The 26809-nt window shown below is 44.0% G+C and overlaps 1 long non-coding RNA gene across 3 annotated transcripts; it reads right to left on the bottom strand.

The window, feature by feature from the left end:
* Positions 1 to 4270: 4270 nt before the first annotated feature.
* On the bottom strand, positions 4271 to 26809 carry LOC128091538 (uncharacterized). Of its 3 annotated transcripts, XR_008211447.1 has the most exons (4): positions 26722 to 26809; positions 15437 to 15600; positions 10073 to 11917; positions 4271 to 7773 (listed from the first exon to the last, which is right to left on the bottom strand). It is a non-coding gene; the product is annotated as an uncharacterized LOC128091538 (long non-coding RNA). The 3 variants fall into 3 exon arrangements; XR_008211445.1 differs by lacking the exon at positions 4271 to 7773 and having other exon boundaries at positions 9601 to 11917; XR_008211446.1 differs by lacking the exon at positions 4271 to 7773 and having other exon boundaries at positions 9601 to 10169.

Genomic DNA, 26809 nt, shown 5'->3' with positions numbered 1-26809 from the left:
TGAAGAAAAATACATATTGTGCCATTTCTTTGAACACAAAAGACATTCCTTCAGGCTATGATTATCAGAATGGATGAGTCCATATAAAATATGTGCTTATTTTTATAGGTTTAAAGAAAACATCTGCAATGTGGCTGCATTTCTAGATCTTTTGTCTTATTTGGCATTCACACAAACATAGGGCTTAATGAATATCCAGTCTGCTGCTGTATCTCAGGAGAAGCATTATGTTGTAGCAGTGGAACCTCAGCAGATATCTCAGTTACCTGTGAGCATACACGTGCAAGACTGCAGATCTCCATATTCACTCTCACCAGGGCTGCCTTTAGAAGAACTTCATTTGGGCAGTGGTTAGCCAGCATTTCCAAATGACCCAGTTCCTTCCTGAGGGATGATTCCTGAAATCACTTCATGCAGAGGCAGTGATCCTTACATCTTAAAAAATACTTGAAAAAGAACACCAAATTCAATACTGCATTTATCTGTCCAGATTTTCTGTGCTGGCTCATAAATGCTATACACTGAAGAGAAAATTCATTCCTGGCATTTCCTATCAAATAAGGGTTAATGACTTCTATGTTGGAGAAAATATCTAACAAGCAGCTTCAAAAGTCCTTCCACCAGTCCATTCCTCGCCTTTTTTTACTTTAAGAATATTAGTCTTTGCCCACCCTTCCTACTGGCAGCAAGGGGAGGCAACAGGGAATCTCACAATGGGAACAGCCTGATCGAATTGCCGCCTTCTTGCTCGCCTTTGAGCAAAACCCTCTCTGAACCCATAGGAGGACAGGCTCTTCTCCTCAGATGTTCTGAGAGCTTCATTACATCATTTCCTCTCCTGGAGCAGTGCCAGCGTTTCCCTTTCCTCCTTCTTGCAAGGATATTCCCTATGTCTAGCCTCCCATAAGGGAGATGCTGGTGACTGTGCTGGGTGGGGAACAGTGTGGCAGTGATCCACAGTCATAACCTTCTGCATAGGTGCCCACAGCACTCTGCAGTATCACGGGGAGCTTTTGTGGAGTGCAAATCCTTCCTGAATCCTGGTTATCTTGCACGAAGCTTTGCAGAGAAGGAGCCCTCTGCCCCCTCACCATGCACAGACGCTCTGACTCACTGGACTCAGGATTCCCATCTGGATGTCTCTTTGAGAGATGGGTCCAAGCCAAGGAGTTAGTCTATTCTTAGCCCTATCTCCTGTAAAGATAGTTTTCCCCACAAAAATCTTCCTTTCAGGCATTTCAGAGAACACCTGTCTCCAAGCAAATACAGCAGCAGGAGCAGTGTGAATCCTGTTCCCTGCTCATTTTAATGAGGTGTTAATATCAGAGGCTGACAGAGATTATGTAAGTGCTAACACTGCTAAGCAAAACCGTGGAAGAAACAAAAATAAATGGAAGGCAAATAAAGTGAACCCTATCACCACCAGTGCCAGCTGCAGGAGCGGGAATGGTACTTGGAGGCAGAAAAACATTCTTGCATTTATTGTGCCCCAGAAATGACGCCAGATGCTCTCCAGCTTTCCGACCAGCATCCTTTCATCTCCACCCCCGCGGCTCAGACTGGTGACGGAGCCACATAGCCACTCTACTGCCACCTCCTCTGCACCCCTGTCCCCTGATTCCTGCAGGAGTTCGGCACCTGGCAGCAGCAAAGCAGCAAAGAGGGGAGCCAGAGGGGGCAGTGTATATTAAAAAACAGCCGCAGTGCCTCTGAAGCAGTACGGAACAAGACTGTGCAATCAGCGGCTTGTGCACCCATGTGATCTTGTCGCTGCGAGCCAAGGTTTTCAGAGGGAACTGAAAGGAATGAAACACCCACTAGATTCTGCTTCGGATCATCTGAAAAGCTCAGCTGTTTCCCTCAGCCTCTTCTCTTCATATTTTACATTTGCTCATCGTGGTATTTCTCCACGGAGCTCATGGGAAGCCAGGCTCATCGCCAGATCTGTTTGTACACAGTCCCAGGGTAGGCTTGGGTTACTGGCTAGCTTCGTTGCGTCCTGGCATTCCCTGCATCTTAGGGCAGTGAGCTTCCAGCAAAAGGCTGCTATGGCAGGCAGGGTCAAGCAAGCACAGATGGGATCAGCTCTGGTTGTAAATGTTTCTGCAGGCTGCTACCCCCGCAGGGTGATGGGGAGCACCCGGAGAGGTGGTGTTCTGCAGTTCCAAAGGACAAAATGTGAAGGCTGAAAGAGGAGAGGAAAAGAAAGGAGAAATCTTCTCCACTACAAGGTAAAGACAAAGAAAAATAAGTCTGTACAAATAAGGGGAAACAACAGCAATACATACCTGTGTATCTAATAGTTCCTGTGCTGGGCTTGTAAGAACATCCAGGTTCATTGAGTTTCTGGTCTCTTGGATCTGCATGACAAATACCTGAGTCTTTCCCTTTCCCACGGGTGTACCTTACAGCTTACTCCAGTTTACGATAGGATCTCTGGTTGGTGCTGCGTCAGCCAAGGTTTTCCTGTAGGGCTGTTTGCCACCCACACGTGCTTCCTGTGGAAGCAGCAGTCAGTTGAGGTACAGAGACACATGAGGGGCACACGGAGTGGGAGGTTGCAGTGCTGGGGCAGCAGCTCCAAAGCAAAGCGACAGACTCCTGGAGAGAAATCAGCTCTTCCAGAACCTGATTCTTCTTTTCCTCATGCAGATGTCTCAAGATCAGTAAAAAAAACATGCCTTCTCTCTGGCTACAGAGGGAGGCCATCTGGCTGAGACAAGAGATGCGGTAAGCACTGAAGTTAGGTGAAATGAATCCCTTTGCATCTTTAGAAATGAGGACAGTTCCACTCAGGGTCTTCACATAGGGCCCTTACGTGTGGAGACAGCTCTGTGTGACACCCATGTGTGCAGCTTTATACCAATGTGCATGTGAATCATCCTTGAGATGATGTGAGCAATTCCCTTAATCCCAATGTGGGATTGTAGCACTGTATCATTTCAGTACCTAAAACTGAGTGAAAGCATCAGATTCCTCTTCAGTATTCAGCAGGATAACGCCCAGAATACTTTGGGAGGAGTTGCAGAGCCTCCGTGTAACACTAGGCCTCTTCTAGAAGTCAAGCATGTGCCACAATTTCTTGTCTCCTTTTTAGCACAAACTGCCCTTGATTAGTCATCGACCTGGTTTAGAAATTGCACTGCTACCATACAAGAAGGGTGTAAGTATTTAAATATAATAGGCTGCGATCATTTTAAAACTGGCCTAGATCTAAGCCCACAGGGGGCAATAACTAATTTGATGGAAGTTGTAACTTCTAAATAGATCTAGCTGAGACCTCTCCAGAGTTCAGCTGTGGGCTTCACTGTTCCGGCACTGAACCTGAGCTGAGTGCCCTGACTGCTCCACAGCTCTTTGCGACAAATCATGGCCCATCTGGGGTGCAGCAGAGCAGAGCTTCCCAAAGGGCATCCTTGCCCATCGGAACCATGAAGCACATAACGGGAGGCAAGGAACTATGTTTTTGACTCCAAAATCATTGAAAAACTGCATTTCTGCACAATTTGGAGTCAAAACCATATGCAGCTCCATGGTTTTGGCTGCGTTTTGCCTTGGGTTTTTTCCAGCTAACTTCAACAGTCGCTGATCCAAAAGGTAGGAGTAAGTAAAGTCACCGCATGTTTTAAACCATTCCTCCTATAATGGAATATGCAGAATGCGAATCCTGTTTTTAATGTCGTAAGTGCTTCCCACCTTTCACTTCTTCAGCTTTGGCAAAGTACACCTGCACACTCAGAACTAAATATTGGCCTTTTATCAGCAAGTGTAGCACTGTCAAGCAAATAGATATGTGTATCTGCAGTGAGTTTGTTTGCATTAGCAGATATTACTTCTTCACATTAGCTGGTACTCCTGCGGCCTCTCAACCAGAAATCACAGGTGCTGTCTCTGTATAAATACTGAACAAAACTTTGGCTGATGGTTGATGGCACTTAGGAGCTGCTGAACTAGAATTGTCACTGTTCATATGGTACCAGAACTGAGATTTCCTTGCCCATCTCTGTTATCTGCTGAAGTGGAAATCAGCCATTGCCTCAGGCTCTTTTTCAGATTTCATCTCCTTCAAATCTCATCTCTTTGCTCTCCAAAAAAGATTGCAATGAAAGCTTTGAGTGAGGATGTTATTGCTACTGTATTTGCCTCCAAAATCACATTGCCATTTCTGTATCATACTCTAAGTGCTATGAAACAATGGTAAAAGGAACAGTACAGCAAGTGGTAGTGGTGCTGAATTCTAGGATCATCTTTATTCATCACAGGCAATAATAAGACATTCACTCTGAATCCAGTGCTATACAAATGACTGAACACCCAAATGTAGGTGAAGCTCACCTGTAAAAATGCAACAAATATCAAGAACAATCTATTTGCTAATCACCTTTCTTCCATCAGATGAAAGCAAAAATGTTTACTAGTTCATGCCTCTTCCTCACAGCACTGCCAGTACTGCAAAGTCTACAATCATTATCACAGAATGATGATCATCATATCATAATGATACCATCATTATTCACAATTCCACATTCCCCTAGATCCTGCTCATTAGAACTGTATCATTCTCTTTCTTGCCCGAAGGGTAGGAATAATGTTCAAATCTTGAACATCTTCCCCAGGATTGGAGAGCAGAAGGGATGTGGCTTGCTTTGTGCGCAGATAGGGTTAATTTTTTCCTCCTTCCTGCATTCTTTCATTCAGTCATCCCAAGGGGAAGTGTCATATTACCTCACCTCTCATTCCTAGGTTTCTAAGTTAGACCTGGATTTGAATTTCTCTGGCATTAGAGGAGTTGCGTTCAGTATTGTTGTTTGGGTCCATCTTGCAAAGGAAGGTGGTACGTTCATAAGAAGGGAGTTTGATTTGCTTATTCCAGTTCCAGCCCATCTCATTTTGAGCAAATCCTGATGTTTAGCCTCCCCCCCTTTTGTGCAGCAGGAATATACTGAGACAAATCACTGCTTTAAAGAGGAAATAAAGCATTGCCTTCGCATGGGAGGATTTCTGAAGACAGAAAGACAGGGTAGCTAGCACTGCAGCCTTGCCCTGGCTTGTCTACACATGAAAGTTGCTTTAGAATAAGCTAAGGATTGAATGTAAAGCAGGGTAGGCATTCCACAACTGCTGTGTGTGTTGCTGAGATCTCAGCAGAAGCAAAGAATCAGAGTAGCCGCATGCTGAATCCGTGGGACTGCCCCAAGTGAAGACTTAGCTATATCCAGCAGCAAGAAACAGGCAAGGGTTTTGAGGACTTTGTATGCAGGATAATAGACACAAAAGCAGAGTGAATTGTTTCAAACTGGTCAGAATTAAATAAGTAATTGGGTTGTTTGTTTGTGTTTTTTTTTTCCCTGACTATAAACTTGAAGCAATGATACATCTCCAGGACTTCTTTCCTTCACCTTTCAAGTCCTTGTCTTGGAGTAATATGAGACAGCAAGAAGAAAAGGCAGCTTCAGACCACTTTGTTCTCCTCTGGATAGCTTCATTTTTCCCTTCTCCCCCTCCATCCCTCTCTGCTGTCTGCTGCAAAACAGAAGGGAGGCAGCCACATGGACACAAATCCCATCTTGACGATGCTGGCTCCTGATGGTGGCCTTTCCCAGTGCCACCTCTGCCTCTTGCAGCAGTGGGCATCTTCTCTGAAAATAGATTCTGGTAAACAGTTGGACTGCCTGAACTGTGAGACTCCCACTAACACATCCAATTGGCTGATAGCAACACCCAAATTTAATGCTCCTTATTGTACCCTCAGTTGCTTGCTTCGATTAAAACTCTCTTCTGTGTTGACATTGTTCTGCTGCACACCACGGAAGCAACACTTGGAAGTGACACCTGCTGGTCTTATTTGGCATTAATCAAAGCCATAGAGGCAGAACGGTCTGTGAAGGGAAGAGCGGAGATTCATAATGGCCTCTGCACATTGCTGCCGTGTAAAAATTAAGCCAGCATCCCTGCAGTAATGTGGACACTGTCTGGGTGGGCCATGACCTGGATTTGCCACAGCCCCATGCTCCTTGAATGGAATGGTTTTCCTCAATTACCTCCTATCTAGGGCTTGCTAGAAAACATGATGTACTTCCATAGGGAGAGGGCAACACCAGCCAATACCTCATGGGGCAGGTGAAACAGGAAGGAATACACACCCCTCTAGCACTTAAACTGATTTTATTTGAGTGCATGACAGCAATCTGAAAGCACTGGTTTCACCTTATGTAACTCCTATAATGACCTACAAAGGACAGGTCCTCACATGTACCAAGGTCACAGCTCGGTGCCCTTCTCCTCCTGAAAATGGGATGGCCATCACCTTCCTGGTCTCCTCCCCTCTCAGGTCAATGCTCTGCTCACCAGCCTAGCCTGCCATGTCCTGGTGCCCACCAGCTGCTCCAGCCCCTTGTGCTGCCCTTGGTTGGCAGTGGGCCCTGACCTTCCCAGTTCAAGGCTGGGGAAGCTTTTGAAAGGTCAGGAGGCCATAATGGCCAGAGCCACTTGCACCCTACCAGGTCTCATTCTTCCAGGCCAGCCCTGAGCATGACATTGCGTTTCATGGCTCAGACTGCCAATTAACCCAATTAATCAGCACTCCATAGAGGTGTTAATGAGGGCTCTCCAAGTCCTTGTTTGATGGTGTGCTCTCTGCTTCTGTGAGAGAAGCAGCATTGCCTGCCCACAGTGGATGAACACCCTCGGTTTTGCCCATCTTCACAGATTACTGAGTTTTTGCTTTCGCCCAATGGATAAAGAGCCAGAAGGCCTGTGGCTGCTCTGGACTGAGGGATTTTTTACCCCCCGTGGTAAAAGTGAAAGCCAGCAAAGAAACAAAACATGGGAGCTGGGCACAATGGCAAAAGACATGTTCTATTTTGGGGAGATCAGCTGATTTTCACTAAAATAAGTGTAGGTAAGACTTGAAAGGAGAGGGTTTTTTGATGTGAAAAAAAAGTAAGGTTTCATTTTGAATGTGTTGAAATACAGTTTTTTCAGAAAGGTGGCTGCTGAAACTAGTAAAATTCAGTGAGTTTTAGCAGAGACTTAAATACATTTTTAACAACCCCACCATGCTCTGCTGGCCCCTGCAGTGTGATGGACTCCCCATTTGGCTAAAGTAAACTCAATTTAAAACCCCAAATTTAGGAAATAGGAAATATTTCTCTTGTATTGAAAAGGATGTACTGCTTTGTCTTCCCTAGAGTATGATCACAGACTAATGAACAGATCATACCTTAGAAGTGTTTTTGACATGCTCTTCTATTCTGGGATGATGGACTCCAAGGCTACGTCTTTACCGTGAAAAAAATACGTCTAAATACAGCAACAAGATTCAAGTTCAGACAGGCTTTCCTGCTGTTCTGCCACAAAATGACTAAGGAGGCAGAGGTTGTGTTCAATTTTTACAGTCTTTGCAGAATGTCATTTAAACATTATTTTGGGCTTCCAGGAAGAAGCTGCATTGTATTACCTGGGCCTCCTTGAGTGAAGCATCTCCAGTAGTGAGCAACAGAGTGAAAACTGTATTTAAACAGACATAGCATCTTTGAAGGAAGATGAAATAAAAGCACAATAAATCACATCAGGTTGGTGAGTGTGAACAACAAACACTCCCAACACCTCTCGCTCAGTATGCTGGCAGTTGTCCTGGTATGTTCTCTTCCAGCCAGCTGTTCTCTCTGCGGCAGGCAGCTCCTCATCTCTCCTCTCATTGCTTTCCCAGGTACTTTTCCTCCACTCAGGAGAACACAGCCATTGAACATGCTGACATCTTGCTTCTGTTTTCTGAAGGAAGAATGCAATTTTTTAGTGAAACACATCAATTCTATAGAGGTAAAGCTTCAAAATCAGACATACACACAGTGCTCCAGTGAAGAGTTACCATCTGCCTTCCCCTCTCCTCCTCCTCCTCAAAGGAAGGAAAAGAAATTTCACAGAAGCTTAGCTCTTCATTACCTGCTAGCTCTGACATTCATGAGATTCCCTGCAGGAATTTTCTTGCTATCCAGGCAGGATGAACACCCACAAAAATTGGCAAAGAGATGACTTTTAACTTGTTTTCAAAAGCTGACTCTATTTCGAATAGACAGTGTCTCTCTGGTATCAAATTTTGGATTTGCTTTCTCCTGAAAAATAGAAAAGGCAAGAAGCTATCCTTCTGGTTGCCTTGAATACTAGAAGAAATATAATGTTTCAAGGATCAAAAGGAAGACAATTTTATCTGTCAAAGCCTGAGGATGAAGCTCTGTTTGCCTGACAACATCTTCTAGCTGAGCGTCCTGAAAACCCAAAGCAGAGTTTGCTTTCTGTATAGTCTGCTCCCCTGCCACTACTCCAGAAACATAGGCTGCCTACAGCAGGGAACACCCAAATGGCAAATTCAGAGCTCAGCCATTGTGCCAGGAGAGAGCTGCTGTTGCTTCATCAGCCGTTAGTGTGCAGAGTTTCACATCCAAATTATATTTTCATGAAGTTGAGTCTAGATGCAGAAGAAAAAGAAAAACACAAAAAACCCTCAGTAATTTAACTGGAGTAGTGTTTTTTTTTTTAGATTGAGAAAAGTTATATCAACTCCCATTAGGGAGAGAAAAGAAAGAAAAAGAAAAAGAGAAATACTCCACCTTCCTTCAGCCAGTGTACGTTGAGTGAGGGAATTTACTTGCTTTGCAGAACTGTACAGGCAGTACAAGCCAAGACTTGAGATAGACTTGACAGATGAGTGAGAGCAAAGAAGCAGCTGGGAAAGAAAGGACTGCTATAGAAGTGTGACTGAAGAGTTACTCAGCATAGAAAGGTACACGTTCTCTACCAGTATTAATGTTTTCATTTCATTTCATTACCAAGAGTTGGATGGACATTACCAAGATTGCACAGTCTTAGAAAGGTTACTTTTGGGCTGAGTAACTCAACAGATGTGAATTTTGGAGAGCAGTGAGGTTCTGTGTTGGCACATGGGAAGTAGTATGTTTGGAAGACATCAACCCAGATCTACTTGAACCTCGTGGCAAAACAAAACTTGCTGTACAGTTCATACACTGCTGATAGGGAGTTTGTTTTTTTAGCATGGCCTCTGTCACAAGCTCAGCAAGCAAAACACAGGGAGGAACTTGCGCCCAACAGAAGTACACGACTGAGGCTTTTATTGCTTACTGCAAATTTTCCACAGCTTGAAGAAACAGTTGCAGTCTATTGCATCAATAGGAGTGCAATTTACATTGGAAAGTAAGAATATAATGTTTATTCCAGGGAATTATCTTGATGCCACTTACTACCTTGAAGATGAAGAACAATATCACTACCTTCTAGTCATAAGCAACAATTAGCAACAGCTCATCAACTTTAGTACCTCCCATGGAAGACAGGAAAACTGTGGCTTCTGTCTCTACTGTCTGCAAGTATAGAAGACAAATAAAGTCCTGAATTTTAGTAGCAGTGGGAGGGAGAGAATTCTGATATTTCCACAAATATACACTTTCCAATGCAGTGGAGGAATCAGTTACCTTCCAGTACCCCACCCTGATGAAGATTTCTTATAGGCCATGAGATTTTTACTTATGTTAGAAAGTTATGCATTTTGACAATCTTACTTCAGATTCAAGATTCAAGTGCACACAAATTCCCTGCTGGATGGAGAAACATTTCATAGCAGCAAATGGAGACCTGCTGTTGATACAGTTGAACCATCTTTTTGAAAAACGTGAGCTATCTAGCCAGAAGGCTCTCTTGCTTGTATATGTTGTGTCTACCTTGACTGTGGGTTCCAGGAGAGGGGCCAGCAAATCTGTGTCAGTGAGAATACTAACTTTCCTGCTCCTGAGCCAGTGGGGCTGTGCCAGGAAATCTTGGTGCTCAGGTCCTCCCTACCATGGTCTCAGTCCGCTTCTACTGCTCTCTGATCAGGCTTTACAATGAGTGCTGTGCAATGTCTCACCTCAGGCAACTCATCAAAGCTTCCCTCAGATTGATGGAGCTGCTGGGAAAACCAGCATTCCGCAAATTAGACACCTACTGTAAGGAACAGTGTTCCTCAGTAACAGACATGACGAATGCTATGAGTAATGACAGATGCATGTGTTAGCAGTACCTGGTATCAGCCACCTACTGGCTTGTTTCTTTTGATAGAGGCTTTTCTCCTGTGGTTACGTACGAGATGTACATCTCGCATGTGAAGGTAGTTGTCTCTGCAGAAGCAAAAGGAGCAAAAGGTAGAAGCTGTAGGGTCCTGACTGCAACTGTGAAACAGACTTGGCACTGACCATCAAGCTCTTGGCCTCAGTTTCCCCATTCATAGTATGAATAATGTCTGTGTTGTAGTCATGCTGCTAGGCAGAGTTCATTCTCACACGGTGGTGCTTTGGAGATGCCAAGCATCCCAGCAGATACCAGTGCCATCAGTGTATCGGCGTTTCTACACAGCGAACAAAAGCAGGCACAGATGCTAGCATAATGTTATGTATTTTGGTACAAAATGAAATACAAATCTTGCCTTCTGTCCCTAGATTTCTTGTCAAACATTCATTGCTTCACATGCTGAAGCACTTAGCAATACAAAGCATATTTCTATCCTACTTTATTTTATTCTTTGAACAGAACTCTGCATAAAAAAGCGAAGAACCATGATTGAATCTTAATACAAAAAAAGGGCTTAAGTTACATTCTCCTGGGATCATCTGCAGCAAAGCATAATAAGTTTCTCAATATCTGACCTAATTATATCTGTCCTTCTAAGTTTTGTTTCCCATAAGAGCTGAATGTCTATGGTTAAAAATAACGTTTGAAACTCCTCCAAGTTCCAACAGAACTTTTTCAGCCTCTCTCAAATTTAATATCTATTTTAAAGGTTTAATTTTTCACCCAACATTAAAAGTTACAATTTTGGGACTGGCATTCTACTCTGTTATCCAGCTCCTAAAAATGCTTTGGTTAGATAAACTAAAAAAATAATAATTGTATTACACATGTTTATTTCCTCGTGTTGGAGAAACACTGCCACTGTTGAAACAAGTGACATGGAGGCGTGGAAAGAAGGATGACTCCGTGATTGAAAAGAGATTGGCTGTGCTACAAATACATCTCCTAGGTCACACTGAGGTCTCTGCCACACAGCGTCGGGTGATTCTGTGATGGCTGTTGGCATGGTTTGTCCCTGGCCAGGAATGACTGAGGGTAATGTAGGTCCAGGCCCCTGCAACCTGTCAGTTCTGCTTAGAGCTCCGTATATCCATGCAAAAACTGCTGAAATTTGGATGTTAGAATCCTATGCACACTTCTCTTTCTGTTGGCCCTGTTACTGGGGGGCTGGCATGGACCCACGGCTGGGAATGCCCAGAGTTAGGATCTATGTCAGGGGACAGACAGACATTCTGGGGGTACTGAGAGCCTAGAGATAAAGCATTCACCCTGCTGACCAGCACCACAAGGCTGAATTCCTAGCATCTACCAGGGGCGGTGAAATCAGGTGCAATGTATTTAAGAATACAAGCAAAATTATAACTAATCCTGCTGCATTCCCTGTGGGTTGTTAATAAATAACATTACGCAGCAGCCTTCCATGTAAAGAGGACAGGAAGGAAAGCAGCCTGCAAACAGAGATCCAGGCAGGACTTTTGCATGGAAGATTCAAGTTCTGCTTTCTCTGTTAGAAGACTTTTTTGGCTTGCAAGGATGTGGAAGGAGAATCTGGAGATGAGAGTGAGCACTGCAGTCCCAGGCCTTGCCCAACAGTAGGAGTCCTGCACATATCACCCTGCACTGGCCAGGAAGACTCATCCCAGGGCTTCATACAAGGCATTGCCCGGCCATGGCACATGCTGGGACAGAGCTGCCTGTGCACAGCTCAGCTCTCAGAACAGCCAGCACCATCTGTAATTGCCCAGACTTCTGCTTCAGGGGTCAGATAGCCTCAAGTGTCACAGCACACAAATGGGAACTGTTGGAAGAAACAGAGCAATGTGAGGCTCAGTGTGATTTCAAAAATATGCGAGCCTGGTGTTTTCCCTAGTCTGTAACGCATGTTCAAGGCCGGGGCAGGCTGCCTGTATCCTCAGAAGAGGCGGTTTGCTGTGTGAGGGCTGTGCAGAGGGGCAGCAGCTCCTCAGCAGATTCTGCAGTGAGGAGGCCAGTTCCGTGAGCTGCCAGTGAAATCCCTGTGGGCCGTGCTGGGCTGAGCACTCCAATCTCACCGACCTTGCTGTAACCAAGAGACCCGTCTGCATGTGCGGAATGCAGCTTCGAGCTCGGCATCCTAATTTAGCAGAAGCATCTGACTTTTCCCTAAGAACTCAGAAGATAGACAGGGCCATACCTTTGCTGTGCACTGCCTGAGGACAGCATGTGGCTGCGAATCCCCAGCATCAGGAGCCACCCACCTTCTGCCATGGCGAATTGGGGCAGAGCCACCTCCAGGCTCTCAGGAGCTTGAGCAACTGAAAGTTGTTAGCTGGGGGACAAGGAGCCAGGCTCAGGCTGCTCCTGCCACAGGAAAGGGGAAGGAAGGGCAGCACTGAGGCGGAAAACCAGGCCTGCTGTCTCTGCTGCAGATAGGAAGGGAGAAGGCAGAAGTACTGCTGTGGGATGGGGCCCTGCTTTTGCCCCACACAGCAGCTGCTGCCCAGGCTGTCAGCGCTCCTCCTCCAGCAAAACCATGGTGCTACTGCTGAAAGTCTGGCTCACACCACAGAGCCCTCCTGCTCTTCCCAGTCATAGCATCTCATGGCGTTGGTCCCTGGAACAGGAAATGCTGAGCAGAGGAGAGGAGAAAGGCATGCAGCAGAGAGAGGAGTTCCTGACATGGGGTGGCAGCTGCTGCAGTTTGGGGCCAGAACATGTCAGTAATGCAAGAGAGAGACTGCAGGTGTAATACACACAAAGTGTCTCCGCTGTCTGTTTTCTAGCTGTGGGCAAGGTGTTGAACTGAGTTTTTTCTTTTAGTCATTTCTTTGGTTTGCAGAGTAAATCAGAAATTAATGATCTCAGGCACTTCTTAAAGTTTAAATAGCCTTGATTTTGTAAAACTCTTCTTCTCCATGTAGTTGTTTTCTGATAAAAGGCTGGTTTGTGAGCACTGAGCACAAGACATTCTTTGATGATATATCACAACCACTTTGGGAAGCAATAGATGCGAAAACTGCTATTATAGAAAAGCCAGTATAGATCTATTTTGATGTAAGAGGGCTACAATTTTACTGCTATTAGGCATCCCATATTGAGAAGGAACTGAGGAGAGGGCATTTTTTCCATAAAATTTTGACATTTCCAAAAGCAGGACAGTCTTACATGACGATGCTGATCTGCAGCAATCGATTGATGCACACAAACGTTCACTCCCTTCTAGCAGGAATGTCAGAAACTCATTTCTAAATTGAGCACTTGCACCTGCATGTGTAATACTCCAAACATAGTAGGCACTTCTGCCTGTTTTCCTATGTTTGACTTCGAAAATCTGTTCCTCACTAGATTGAACTCAATTACTTCCCAAATATCCTCTTAAATCCCAGTTTTCTTGTGATGTTCATCGAGGGTTTCTGAAGGATCAGTTCCACTGTTATGTTTTCCAATGTTATTTGTTTTAATTGTTCCATAACATTTTTCTGTCCTCCTTTTCATTTATATCTGATCCCCCAGTAAACTTTTATAATCCTGATATGCTGTTTTCATATTTTCTCCAACAATCTCTTTGAAGAGACCAGACAAGATAGACCATCCCTGGAGTGATGTAAAACATTTCCATAATGTGGACATTACAAGTGCCAAGAAATTCCTGCCTTAGTGTGAGCATTTCCATCCTGCATTCACATACATCAGCAGCAGCCGGGGAGCGGTCTGCCCTCGCTGAAACTCCTCGCTCCCATAGAGGCATTCTTGCCCCTCGAGGTCACAGCATCTGCCTCTGCCAGTCCCAGCAAAGGGCTCTCCACCCCCAGATGTCACCTGCCAAGAGCCCATCACAACAGATTCTTTTCAGCAAACAATTGGGATGGCCGCTCTTGGTTTATTTTTGTGGCTAAATAGTGTCCAGATGCCTCTTTTCAAAGAATGGTATTCTTTTTATTTGGCGTCCAAGCAAGACCAAAGCAAAGAAGGTCTAAGCAGAGAGGCATAGAAATGGGATCCTCTCCCATGGCAATTCTGGATTTCCAGCAGAGCTGCTCCTCAGTTGCTATAACAGCACTTACACAATTACTGTTCCTCTGCTCCACCCTCTAAGGAGATTGCAGCCACCTGAGCTCAGCACCCTGCCTACCTCATGCGCAAGGGCTGCACACAGAGCAAAGGGCTGTTGTTGTGCCGTGGGGATGGGGAGAACCATATAGAGCCCCTTCCTGGGAAGGTACCTCTCTTCTTTCCCTCTCAAGAGGAGAGGAGAAGAGAAAGTATCAGGCAGGGCACACTGCAGTGGTGCCTTGACGCACAGTCAAGATGTGAAAGCAGATGTAAGGCCTTGCAGCCCATCACAAAGCTGGCTAGGAAACAAGGGTCTGCCCAAGGTGCCCTTTGCAGCCCACCGACCCTATGCAGAACAGGGGTCCTCCTGTTTCCAGCTGCTGTGGGTTTGGCTGAAGGGAATGAACATTTGTTCTCCTACCTCTATTTGTGAGAGCGTTCAAACACAAAAGTTAAAGCCAGGCTTATCCTCTCTTTTCTTTACATAAAAGCTCCCACTCAAAGCAGACGTGTTCTGCAAACTATTATCTTCTATATTGTTCAGAGTGGTTCTAATTTTTCCCACGTTGCTCAAAGCTCTATCCTCAGGTGACTGTTCTCTGAGCTTCTGCAGCTCTGCTTCACTTTTCAAATAAGATTTATCCATTAAAAAACAATTCCACTGCTTTTTTGCAGCTATCATTTTGTCACATATGGAATTATTCAATAAATGCTTTTAATAGCAACATTTCTAGGCTTTGTTTGTTGAGAGCTGTCAGGCTTTTACAAGCCAGGGTTGGCACAGGAGCTGAATAGCCTCTTTGTACCCAGGAGAGTTCCCTGCTGGTCATGACAGAGGTCCTGCACACACAACTAAATGAAAGGAAATTACAAATATGAGTATCTACATAATTCACAGCCGGTAAATGGTGCAGAATATCAGGTTTCCAGCAACATCCGGACCTCGGCAAATCTTTTAATAAAAGCTGAGATGTGGGATTTTAATCTGCAATTCCAAGATTCACCCAAAGATCTAAAAGCCTAACAGAAGTGTGGGAGGGGGGAACCATATAAAGGCCTTCAGGAAGAGCAATTTCAGCCTATCCAAGGGCACTGGGAAATAACAGCTGACAGGACAGAAAGGAGAGGTCAAGACCAGTATGCCAAAAATCTTGGGTTCCTTGGGTCAGCCTGGAGTCATGTAGCACAGCACTGCTCCTGTCCATCTGCCGCCAGCTCGGAGCACGGCCCTGCAGCACTCTGGTCTCAGTGTGTGTGGCACCCACCCCAGCAGGAGCTCACTCACGTGTCTGCTGAGGAGCTGTAAAAGAAGGTTGCTGTGAAAGGGAGCCAGCCTCTTCCTTTGTTCTGTTTTCCCCATCCCTTGCTTTTTCTGAGTTCTTCAGATGTCCGTTGCTAAATCCTTGGCCCAAATTCCCCTGCTTGAAAGTGGTGCAGCACTAAGTTTTCCTATGGTGAAATGAAAAGAGAAAAGAGAATGTATTGCCTAACACACTTTTGTAGGTTTCCTAAAATTATCAACTGCTTTTGGTGCCTCTTTGGCCTTTCTTCGATGAAAAGTTTAATACATTCAGACATCGGGAGGATCTGTTTTTGCTCCTCACCCTCCATAGTCCCCCTCAGTGCCACAAGGACTTACTAATTACATTCTCTCAGTACCCTGTTATCTCCCCCTGACTCTCTCTCTTCTGTGCTGCAGCTTGTGTACATTGTCGAGAGGAATCAGAAAGAGCAAAGAACCAAATAAAAAGATCCCTCCAGGAATACAGCGTTCGATTATACAAAGAAAACCCACAGTCAGATTGCTCATCCTTATTTCCCAGAGGAAGCCTCAAATGTCTTTGTTCCTTGGCTTTTTTAAAAAGAATTTCCTTTTCTGGTAAAATCATTTTACCTGTGAACTCCAGGCCAGGCTTTTGGTCACATTTACCCACTCTCCCATTACAGCTTCACACCTCATTCTGCCCCTCACAAACAGCTTTGGGTTGCTTTGTGCCCAGGCTCCAGGACCTTCCTTCCATCAGCTCTGGAGTTCCGGGGGGAGCCCAGCTTCACACAGCAGGTTTTTCTCACCAATGACAAAGTGCCATAAATGCATTCCTGCTGATAAAAGTGATGATGAGATCCCCAGAGAGGTCAGGAAAGGAACGAGCGTGGGGCCCAAAGTCCCCTCTCATCTCTCACAGTGCTCTACCTGCTTCACAGACAAAGAGCATCTTCTGCTCCCAGGGTTCAGCAAGAGCCATCCTCCTCACTGCCAAAGTTAATATAAATAACTAACTGCATAACTCTCAGACATATAAACGAGAAGTACAGTAGCATACATAATTCACGCATTACAAGCTGCTTTCCTGAAATCCACAATTCCTATTACTCAAATCATGTTATATGTGTTTTGATATGTACAGTATTTTGCTTTCATGTAAAAGCTGTAAAATGGAGGCAAAAAAATCTATCTACCCTTACACTTTTTGCTGGGAATCTGGTCTTACCTCTGGTTTGCTGCCCTCCCAGCTGTCTGGGAATTGTACTGTTTACATTGGAGCTCTTCCAAGATTAATGGCATCATCTGTACAGTTTTAAAAGCTTAATCTTGCTAAATCTCTTTGTATTGAGAATTGATTGTGCCTGATCTTCATTATTTTAATTGTTTAATGTATTATAATTAAGGCTCAATTAGACCCAACAGATCTCAATTCAGCTCTCCATCCGTCACATCCATCTGCAAGCTGCAGGAAGCACAAGACAAGAAGAGTTGATCCCATGCTGGTTATTCATTCCAGAGACCAGGTACTATTTTTTGCCACTGACTTATGTTTAACTGCAGGCAAGTCATCTGTCTTTCTGCTTCTCCAGGGGCCTCCAGCTTGCTGTGCTGACAGCCTAACTGGGTCTCAGTACAGGCTGACATCTTTACACACAGTATTATGGCAATAACAATGACAACCCACACCCCTCCCCGTATGCAGCTGCCAACTAACTGGAGCAGGCTCCTGTTTATGTGCAGTACAGGAAGAAAGACCCCAGACACGGAAGCTTCTAAGTATGCATGTAGCTTCAGCATCAAGCACAGACCTTTCCCTTCCCTTCCCTTCCCTTCCCTTCCCTTCCCTTCCCTTCCCTTCTCTTCCCTTCCCTTCCCTTCCCTTCCCTTCCCTTCCCTTCCCTTCCCTTCCCTTCCCTTCCCTTCCCTTCCCTTCCCTTCCCTTCCCTTCCCTTCCCTTCCCTTCCCTTCCCTTCCCTTCCCTTCCCTTCCCTTCCCTTCCCTTCCCTTCCCTTCCCTTCCCTTCCCTTCCCTTCCCTTCCCTTCCCTTCCCTTCCCTTCCCTTCCCTTCCCTTCCCTTCCCTTCCCACCTCTTATCAAATTCTGGAAAGATTTTGGTGCAGGCACGTGTAGACAGATCCTTTCTGCCTTCCCTGCATGCTGCAGCCCCATCACAGTCATGCCAGCCATATCCTGAGCATGCTACTGCTGCCAGTTCCACTGCACAAACTCAGTAGTGCAGCCTCAGTCCTGCTGCAACCTGGCACCAGGGAGAGAGCCCCTCTTTGCCTGGAGTTAAGTGCCAGATGCTTCTTCTGGAGTGAGCTGTGAGAAGAGCAAGTGGGTGTCGCATTTTCCTTTCAAACAGTGAAGAAATTCCATAGAATTGTAAATTCATAGAATGGCTTAGAATGGAAGGGATTCGAAGATCTTCCAGTTCCAATCTCCTACTGTGGGCAGGGTTGCCACACACTAGATGAGGTTGCCCAGGGCTCCATTCAGCTTGGCCTTAGATGCCTTCAGAAATTTGCCTGTCTTCTCTTCCCTATTACCTTAACTCAGCTCTTCAATAAGCATTTACCCAGAATGTGTTAGACTCAGATTCAATTCACTCCATCTTACAGAAGGAAATCCATTTCTATAGGGTACACTCTTGGCACTGGGCTCCACAAGGAGACCTTTAGCTAAAATTTGATAGGACAAGGGGTTCTGCCCTCAAGTCGTGACAGGGGAGGTTCAGGTTGGGTATCGGGAAAAAACTATTCTCAGAAAGAGTAGTGAGGCATTGGCACAGGCTGCCCAGGGAGGTGGTGGAGTCACCACCCCTGGAGGTGTTCGAGAGACGTGGAGATGTGGCACTGAGCGACGTGGTCAGTGGGCAGGGTGGGAATGGGTCAATGGTTGGGTGAGGTGACCTTCCTGATCTTTCCCAAACCAAATGATTCTATGATTCTATATTTGTACAAAATAGAATATCGAAAGCAGAATATCGATTGGTGAGATCAATCATGGATGCTGGCCAGGGTTACAACCTCGTGGTGTCTTATTCAGTGAACACTATTGTACAAATCAAATAAGTTCTGGTTAGCTTTCCAAGGAATATCAGCATTCCATAGCACCTTCCTAGAATCAGTAAACAGTACGGAGAAAGACTGAAACCAACATACAGATGACAAATCAAACCTTAATCCATCATAAAAACAAGATGGGAAGAGACAAAGAGATGCAGAAATCTGCCATTTTCACCTCCACACAAAAAACACACATGGCAGTGCCTCCCCAGCCTGATGAAAGATGTTCCCTTCAGCACTGCAGCCAGCACCATGTGTGAGGCTGCTCACTTGAGGAACGTGTGCTCCAGAGAAGATGCAAGAGGTGTGATGCTGGAGGAGCACATGCAGTTGATTCAGAAAGAAGCACACACAGAATGAATGGGTAAGTTACAGAATGAGCACCTGCTAGCTCTGCACTGTTCACAAGCCCTGTTTTTGCAGTGTCAGTGCAGACTCATCAGTCAGCCTTCTCGGAAAACACTTCAGAGAGATTCATTGAAGATTCTCCCCTCAAATTGCAAACAAAAAATGCATCTTCCCTACAAAGCCCTTTGAAACAGCCACAGAAAAGGAAGATTTTTAGCAAACATGGAGATAAAATTTCCGTCAGAATTTACAATTTTAAGGCTCTAGGAGAATAAATATATAAATAAACAAACAAATAATATGACTTCTTTAAATCTTTTCAAACATTTACACATAAATAGTCTATTAGAAAAACGTAATCAAAATAATATACTGCATATTTTCGTAGCCTTATCTGGGGATCCTTTTCTATTCCCCAAATAACACATAGGGTCATTTTTTAGGTAGATAAACATTTATTTTTGTAATTTATTTTTTCCTCCGAAGAAAAGGCAGTTTCAAATTACACGCACAACAGACTCCTTAATTTGAAGTGGTTTTCAGAACTGCAAAATATAATCGGAGAGTTTGCAGCAGTGAGGCCAGCAGTTCGCACAGCCAGCCCTGAGCACAGGCCAGCCGATGAGTTGCTCTTTGTTCTGCTGTCGGCTGAGCTGCTCAGCATTTCTGACTCAGGTGGGCAGAACGCCGCACACCCCAGTAGCCATGACCACAGACTGGGAGGGACCCAGAGGGAGCTATTGTTGCCAAGGGAGCATTTGTCAGAGCAAGAAGGCTGGCTGGGGAAGGGAGGAGCAGCCCAAAAGCACCCAGCGATGCTGGGCTGTGGGAGGAAGATCATGGGGGGGAGGGGGGAGTTTTTGGTTGATGCATAAACACCAAGACATAGAAAAAGGGAGCTGAATGCGGCATATAGCCAAATGCATGTTTTGCACAGCTCTCTGAACATCCCCCTTCAGCTGCTGTTTCTTAGGTGAGGTCACCTTGGAGAGGTGACACTCCGTAGATGTAAACTGTTCTGTGAATGCAGGAGTGGTGCCAGGGGCTGTGAGAAGGGCATGCCTAGCAAACTCACAAATCCCGCACTGTGCAAGTGGCAGCAAAGGTCTTCAACTGACAGCTGAGGTACAGGGATGGCAGCCTATTTTCTCCCCGAGAATCTGGAGGAAAAGTGTTCCCCAAATTTGTGTCTGCCTGTTTTAGGGGAAGGTCTGGCATTGCAGACCGAGTACACATGCACCAAGAGCTTAAATCTTTCAGAAGAAATCAAACTCTTAACCACATTTGTTTTATCACCACCTATATCTGTAGGAGACAAAATAACCAGCCTGGAGAACTTCTTGTTTTGTCATACAATCATAGAATCCTTAGAGCTGGAAGGGACCTCTGAAGGCCATCTAGTCCAACTCCCCTGCAATGAACAGGGACACCACAGCTAGATCAGGCTGCCCAGGGCCTGATCCAGCCTCATTTTGAAAGTCTCCAGGGATGGGGCATCAACCAACATCTCTGGGCGAATAGTTCCAATGCCTCACCACCCTCTGTAAAAGACTTTTTCCTTACGTCTAACCTAAATCTACCCTCTTTGAGCATGAATCCATTTTCCCTTGTTCTATCACCACAGACCCTGCTACGACTTGGTGGTAATAGTTGTATGTTTGGTGCTAAATAGCTGTTATACAGCTAACAGCTGTTCTGTTTGGTGCTAAATAGCTGTAGCATAGACAGCACTGACTCGTGGATTCAAGTACACTCCACAGAGCACAGAACCTCCTCCCTGAACATAGCTTTTCCAAATATCTACCCTGTGTTATGATCTGCTTATTAATTCCCCCATGTACCTCCGCTTTCTGGTAGTCACAGGATGCAGCACAGCTCTCTCCATCCTGTAAGATCATCTACAGAGTTCATCTGTAGTTGTGATTTTTACTACTACTTTTTACACAGTTGAATTCTGAAGCTAGAAATGCTTCAGACTTCTTTTACTACCCTCCTTCCTTTTTATTTTCACAGTAGCTGGAACATTTTCTACGCTGTGTTTTAGGGGTTTAGATTCTGTTCCCAAATCTTGTCCCTCCACCTGTCATTGCACACTGGCAAAAATGTCCATATTTTCCTTAGAAGAGCACCCAACCCCCAATTATGAGCTTTCCTGTACAAAGCACCATCTCTGAAAACTGGCACTGGTGAGCACCTCAGTGCCCAGCCTAGCAAGTCTTTCTGTTCGCTGTTGTCTCCATGTGCCTTTTGCATTTGCAGGCATGAGCCTGCAAAGTATCACCAGCCACAGAGATATTTTTCCTGTGAATAAAGTACAAGGGAAACAAGGTTGTAAAATCTGGAGCTGATCAACACACTCGGTGAACTTCGTGAGGCATTCACGGCATTCTGAAGTTCTCGTACAGCTACTATTGCTGCTTGCTTGCTGCTTATCATATCGTAGAGATCATTTGATTACAGCCTAGCTGCTCTCTTAATTAGCCTAGCCAGAGGCCTACCAAGTTTGAAAAAACATGAATGCTTAACTGAGAAGTGAGGCATTAACTATTCGGAAGGTAACAGCACCCATAGACTTGTTTGTCTCCTTCAGCAGTTCAACTTACTTCACATAAAAACCTCAGTAAAACAAGAGAATCCAGAAGTTAGGGGAGAAAAAAAGTGTAGCTCCCCTTTAAGACCTTATGCCTGGAGCTTTTTACTTCAAATTTTTTCCCCAAAGTTTATGGCTCAGTCTGTGCTACATAACTGATAAGAAAGATTGGTTTGGTAGCTCTGCCCATGGCCTGCAAGAAACGGAGTGGGATCTCAGTCCCCTCTTCAGTCCAGGGTGTCTTCTATACAGCCTGAGAGCTTTGTCCCTGCAGAACCTTATTTTGCAGGAGTGGGAGTAAATGTTGATTTGCTGCTGACCTTTAAACAACTGTAAAAGGGTAACGAGGCCACACTGCAAGCACTTTCACTACTTTTATACTTCCTGGGGTTTTACTACTATGTAAAACCAGGCAGGTTTCACAAGCAGCGACACTGTGCAGAAGAGCAGCTTTTATCACAGGACAGTGCTATGTGTGTACATATTTTCTGTTTTGACATCAACTCAGTTGTGCTGTCCTGTTAGGATAACTGCCCACAGAAGATATCCTAAAACTTTCTCGTCTAGGTAAGGTATCCATCTTGAGGAAAAGACCAAAAGGAGACAAGCAGTTTTTCTTTGCTGCTAAGCCAAGCTAATTTGTAAAGAACACAACTCTCACAGTGTTTTATAGAGCACTAAAGACCCTATGAGAAGTCTTAAGCTTCTATACTGTAGAGGAATATACTAAAATCTTTGTAATGTTGGGTTGGATATACTATTTGATATACTATTATGAATACAGATTTTAAAAAAAGGAACGAAAAAGCTCATTTACTTAACTCTAGTTAACTTCCTCTAAACTAGGTTCTCTAGACCCACCACACAACTGGACCTTTAACATGTTGGGTTGGTGGCAGTGGGCACAATAAGAATCGACAGATATTTAATGAGTGTGTATACCAGAGCAGGAGATTCTCCAGTCAGGATGGAAAGGGGTCAGTACCAATTAGTTTTGTTACAGCTCTTGACACGAGCACATCTTAGCTGCCCAGCTGAACTTTTTGGACGAAGAAATAGCCATTAACTGGCTCCCAAGAGAGTATATCTGAGACCTCATTACTAAATCAGACAAAATCCGTATGCTGTTAAGTTACAAGAGTTGATTCTGAGCCAGGAGATCAAGGGGGAATACGAAGATAGTAACAGACTCCGGAGATTCTGGGAGGAAAGAAGGTGTTCAGGAAGGGAAGGAAGAAGAAGAGGAAAGACAAGACAGCCAAGTTGCTCTGTGAGAAATAAACCAAGTGAAGTGGGGTTTGATTTATTATTTTCATGGACTTGCATTCTTCGTCTCCTAAAATCTCCTTTGCCATAATAACCTTTCATTAACTTGGTTTAGTAGCTCAGTGGGTAGTAACGGTGATAAGAAGACGGTCGGACTAGATGATGTTGGAGGTTCTTTCCATCCTTGTGATTCTATGATTCCAATCTAAGGTTCTCTTCTGAAACCCACCCTCCATGTAGGGCACATGCTATGCTCAATCAAAATTGTTGAGCTTACTCTGGCTGGCTGGCTGGCTGCTCTCAACTGCTATAAAAAGGCTAGCTTCCACCTGCCTTTCCACAGTGCCGGCATTTAATTATGCTCCTTGTCCTCTGTACAGCTGTAGTTTTTCACAGACCTTATTTATCTTGAGATTGCAGCTCATCTTTCAAATCTGTTGAAATTGAGTACCAAAGTGTGTAAGGAGAACTGCTGAATGTACAGAGAGATAAACAACACAATCTCATAAACTTAATTTCAAAGGCAACCAGGCTAAAAACTGCCAGTTTTTAATTTCTGATCCTGTTCATGCCAAATGTTGTCTAACATTTCAGCAGCAATCTGCGGCCCTGAGAGCCTCTTTCAATACCCTATCAAGAATATAAAATAAATTGTGATAAATGTAGTCAGTATAAAACAAAATGAGTTGAAATTGGTTGCTGGGATGCAAAACTGAAGTTGACAGGCAGTTGAGAGGAAACTTGCATGAAAATGCTTATTTCATGTATTTCTTTGGGGTTTAGCAGCGTGGAGCTGTCAAGATGGTTTTGCACATGCTCGGCAGCAAAAACAAGGGAACAAAGAGATTTTAACAGTGAAAAATGTAAATTCCTACACTATTAAGCAAACCTTCATAAAAATGCTATTAATGCCTGTAACTTGAATAAAGTTCCTTAAATACACACTTAGGGGCCCAAGCTTCCCTTGTTCCCTTGCATTCTGAATTTCTACACTAGCCTGTTGTGACTGTTTTACCAAAGGGTTGAAAAATCTAAACAAAAGGTATCAGCAAATTCTCCTTTATCCATACCTCTGAGACTTTTCTACTCTAGAAACTGTAGGTCACAAAATGATCTTTGAGATGTCATATAATTCCATTTCTAGTATAATAACAAATGCGTAATTATCAGCAACTCCTCAGATTATCTTTTAAAAGCATGGGTTCAACACGTTGCCTGTTCCTTTCAGGAGAACATGTTTTCAGTAAGAGTACATGTGCTTAGTGAGAGTTTGCATACATCACATAGCAGCCACACTACTTCATTCAATAAAGTTTCTTTAGAGATCCTCAGGCAGTACCCTATGAAACTTGCAACTTGCATTTTTATGAATTACAAGCACTACAACATTTCTTTCTGATGTCTTCAACTCTAGCAGCCATCATATATTGCCAAAGAATGTAAATAAAATAAACAATTTATCACTTTAAAATATCAGACAAACTAATTCAGAATAAATGCATATGAGACAAGAATGACTGCAATTAAGTGACAGAACAGATATGAAGCAAGACAGTATGGAGCCTTCTTCCTGACAATCAACATTAAAATAACATTAGCTAGTAAGCTCAAATAAATAAAAAATAAGTCCAAAAATAAATCAAAGTAAGTATAACAGAATGATGTTAGTCTCAAGCTTGCTTCAAGACATCCTGTCTCTTCTGGTAGCACTTTTTAAGTATTATCTTGCTCACTCAAGAACAGTTACACATAAAGGAAATGAATACACACTAAAGAGAATTCCAAGTTCCCAAATCTCAATGGCTATTGTTTGCAAAAAGCAAAGATCTGTTTTCAGTTGTAAACCAACAGAATTACTCAGGATTTAGTAATTATAAATAATTATAAATATTATAATAGTAATTATAAAAATAGGGTGTAATTTGGGCCCATGTAGAGTACCACGACAAGACCAATGTGCGGTGAATTCATCAATTCTGTATCACATTCACTTGAACTCACACCAGAGAACCCAAGTCCAGTCAGTGCTCCCAGCACTTCATAGAACAAAGTGTGCTTTGCTCATACATCTCGAAATGGAGAAGAAAACCTAAATGATACTCTCCTTCAGTATATCTTTGGAACACACAAAAACCTCAGCATTAGCCAATCAGTTAAAAATGAGAACATAATAAAATCATGAATATATAAACCACATACATTTCACTTGCAGGCCTCTGTTCAGCCAAGTGGTTTCAAACACTCACACCAAACCTTTTTCTTGTCATTGGTTGAAGATATTCATTTGATTTCTTCACAGCTCTGATAAGTGCAGCAGCATCCCTAAAACAGTCCTTAGTTACATCTCAAAATAGTCTGATTAATCAATCTTGTTCGAAAGTGTTGTACTTTATTCTTCCGCGTAGCTTTTCGGTTTGCATTTAATGATCCAAAATCAAGCCAAGTACAACAGAGAAACAAGCTGAATTTTCCATGGGAATGCGTGAATACACGAGCACCAAGACATTTGTTCTGAAAATAAATTCTCAGAGATTCAAGAATTTGTAATTTTTATACTCAATATGTAGGTGCTCAAATGCCACAGATACACTCACATGCCCATGAAGCTACACTTTACACACAAAAGCCTTGTCAGCCAGGCCTCTCACATTAATTTCCAGCTAACTGGAAGGACACTTGCAATCCTGCACTGACTCTATGCACACACACATCAGTCCATATCCAAAAGTGTTTGAAGATCTAAATCCAGTGTACAAGATTATGGAAGGAGAACTTAAATTCTTCAGCTAGATGCATCGTTTTTAATAAAAATGGACTATGGATGGAGAAGTGAGGGGCTTAGAGAAATTTTCAGCAGGTTGTAGATGAAGCAGAGGGAGAGAGCACGAGACCCAGTAGTTGTAACTGCTTTCCATTTGGTGATGGAAAATAGCAGCCTTATCCACAGTGTGTGTTTTTATCACTGGCACCTGATACAGAGTCAGAATCTGACTCATTTTAGACCATCAAGAAAAAAAAGAAAAGAAAGAAAGAAAGAAAGAAAGAAAGAAAATGAAAAGTCTAAAATTCATCCTTCCTTCAGTACAGTCTCTGTTTGGTCAATCTACAAGAATGCCCTGAGGACAAAGCGTGTCAGAGCCCAAACAGTCTACATAAGAGAGGAATAAAGCATCTCATCCACCAATGCTGTCAGTAAAGCTTAAGGTTTGACTTGTAAATCACAGGCTTCGGATATGGAAAGGAACAAAGGTATCTAGGGCATATTCCTAAAAATTTTGATGTAAGTTTTATTCCAGAGAGGTGGTAATTCTCTGAAGATTTTCCTTTGCTAGCTGGAGGGCAAGGAGCTGAAAGCCCTACAGAAGCTAAAAAAGATGGCAAAAGGATACCCCTGTATACAACATAATAACCTGAGAATCGGCCATAAAAGCATGTAACATTCACAACAGCAAAGATTTTGAGCAGCAACTGTTAGAAAAGTGGCTCTAGACAGAAGGGCCCCAAAAAAGCAGAGCTGCCATCTTTCCTCCCCCCCCCAGAGGCCATAGATTTGCAGGATCATCTCTCGGTCTCCAGAGAAGTGCCCTTTGCTAGGCTGCCTTTGCTCATGTCCCCGTTCCAAGGAAAAAAACAGTCAGTCAGAACATCTCCATTTTCTCCAGCAGCAGCAGCTGCCTCCTTGCACCAGATCCAGCAGCACGGTGCCTCCCAGCCCAGCAACTTGTAGGAGTTATTCCAGCCGACTTCCTGGCTGGAGTGAGGGTAACCTCCCCCAAAATCCCCGCTCTACTGAGTGGATAACCCTCCCTTGCTACTCGTCCGCTCTTAATCAGATACAGTTAAGCACGGAGGAGAATGACTAAACACTTCCAGGGAAAAACGATGACAGGGAAGAAGAAAGAACTGAACACTTCTTCCAGGGAGAAGGAAAGATCTGGGGCTGTTTTCATTTTTTCCCCACTCCATTTCTTTCTCTCATGTAAGAAGAAAGTAAAGTGAGAAGTGCTGTAAATAAGCATGCATATACATACTTTTATATGCTAATGTGTCTAACTCCACAAATGAGTTCAAGCTCCCAGCTGCTGACAAGTATGCCTGACAGCCTGAGATAGTGAAAGT

The sequence above is a fragment of the Tympanuchus pallidicinctus genome, unplaced genomic scaffold (genome assembly GCF_026119805.1).
Source record: "Tympanuchus pallidicinctus isolate F22 unplaced genomic scaffold, pur_lepc_1.0 scaffold5, whole genome shotgun sequence".
Classification (NCBI taxonomy): Eukaryota; Metazoa; Chordata; class Aves; order Galliformes; family Phasianidae; genus Tympanuchus; species Tympanuchus pallidicinctus.
The sequence above is the reverse complement of the archived record's forward strand: the minus strand, read 5'-3'. Positions and strand labels throughout refer to the sequence as shown.